We start from the raw sequence: 1,929 nt of genomic DNA, 5'->3' as shown, positions 1-1,929 counted from the left end.
TCCCGCGCGTGCAGAGGCCTCAGCCCGGGGACTCCAGGTGGGGGCTCTGCCTGTGGGTGGGTGGTCGCGCCGGAAGCTGCCCCGGGAGAGGGGGCTGCGCCAGGGCAGGGCTGGCCCGGACTGGGCAGGGCAGAGCCGCGAGTCCGCCGTGTTCGTGCCCTCGGGGGTCCTGGCCGCCCCGGCAAAGCCTCCTGGTGGGCACCGCAGGGCGGAGCTGGGCTGCGGCCACCGACACAGGCCCAGAAAAGCTCCCGGGCTGCCCCAGGCACAAAACTGAAGGAGATGAGAATGGCGCCTTCATCGACGCACACCCAGCCTCCACTGTGCCCCCACCCACAGCCCCGGCCTTTGGAGCCCCGGGGTCGGTCCGGACACACCCCAATGCCCACCTCCAGCCCAGGCCCCTGCTCCACACGCCTGTGTCCATGCCTTTGCCCAGCCGTTCCTCCATCGCTGAACTTGCACCCCAAAACCTTACTTCCGACTTCCCCCAGCCCCCAAAACCACGCTGACCTCACAGCCTTCGGCTTATCTCTGTTCCACACCCACGTCCAATCCATCAGCGAATCCATCGGGCTGCACCCCGGCAGGGTCTGCCCGATTTCAGCTACGAGGGCCGCCCCGAACTGGGCCCTGCCCCGCCCATGCTCCACCAGCGTCCAGAGGTCGAGGGGGCTCCTTCAAAGCAAAGTCACATCAGTCCCCACTCTGCTCACCACCCCGCAGCCACTCAGTCAGTGACAGCCGAGGACACACCACAGGCCTGTGTGCCGACACCCACTGCTGAGCTCAGCCCTCCCTGCCCACTGCTCGTCCCCCACCACGCAGGGCCCAGGCCCACCTTCACCTCCGCAGCCGCTGTCCCCTTCCTGCACACTCTTCCCTGACACCTCCAGGGTGGACCCTGGCCTTGGGTGTTCTGTCCAAGCAGTGGCCCTGATCCCACTCCTTTTCGTGCCCGCCTCTCCATGCCACGCTTCGCCCCTGCGTGCTGCAGAGTTACCCACCATTAGCTGTTGTCTGTCTCCCTCCAACACCTGATCCCCCAGGCAATAACTCATCCGTCTACTGCTGGGTTGGGAGCCAGTGCTGAGGCCCAGCAAGGACCCTCAGACATGGCTGAATGTGAGATGTGACATTTATGAATGTGGCTTTGGGACACGGGAACACAGAGCCATACACCTGCCCCCGGCAGCCCTGGAGGTCTGTGCCCTGTGTGGACCAGGACCCCAGGCCAGGCTGGATGGACTGATCAGCTGTCTCTGGGGCCAGTGAAGTCCCTTCTCCAAGCACACACAGAAGGCGGGGGCCAAAGACCCTTTGGTGGGTCCTGAGCACCTTCTCCTGACCTCCCAGTGCCCTCTGCCACCTTGAGCTGTCCAGCCTGGACCACCCCTCTGTGGAGCATCAGCCAGGCTCAGCCAACCAGGTGGGGAGCAGTCAGAGGACCTTGGTGTCCAGGGAGAGGGCTCTGCCCCAGGGCCGTGGTCCTCACGGGTCTAGGTGAGGAGGGCAGAGGGTTCAGGTGCCTTTGCCCCTTTCACAGCCCATGAAAAGCTTTCCTCAATCAACCCTGTGACCCTCACAGTGGCCTGGCCAGAGATCAGGAGGTGGGGGACAATGAGTCAAACTCCAGTCTCAGACCCGACTGCTCTGAGCAGGCAGGCGGAGCCCACCTGTGGGAGGCCCTGGGGGACCGGCACCCTCTGCTCTGGGATGTAGGGGCTGGGGGGCATACAGGGATCCCCAGGGGGGCTCTTCCTGGTCCCCTCTGTTCCTCCGGCTGCTGCTGGGTTGTGCAGGTATGTTCATCAGTGCCCCACATCCTGCTCAGGCCAGATCACACCTGCCCTGTCCCAGAGAGACAGCTGGGGCGGGGCCAGTGTGCAGGTTTCCCTTTGGCCTCCAATTCCAATTCCAGCCAGTCTG

This window comes from Gorilla gorilla, chromosome 8 (assembly GCF_029281585.2).
Source record: "Gorilla gorilla gorilla isolate KB3781 chromosome 8, NHGRI_mGorGor1-v2.1_pri, whole genome shotgun sequence".
NCBI classification, from domain to species: Eukaryota; Metazoa; Chordata; class Mammalia; order Primates; family Hominidae; genus Gorilla; species Gorilla gorilla.
The sequence above is the reverse complement of the archived record's forward strand: the minus strand, read 5'-3'. Positions refer to the sequence as shown.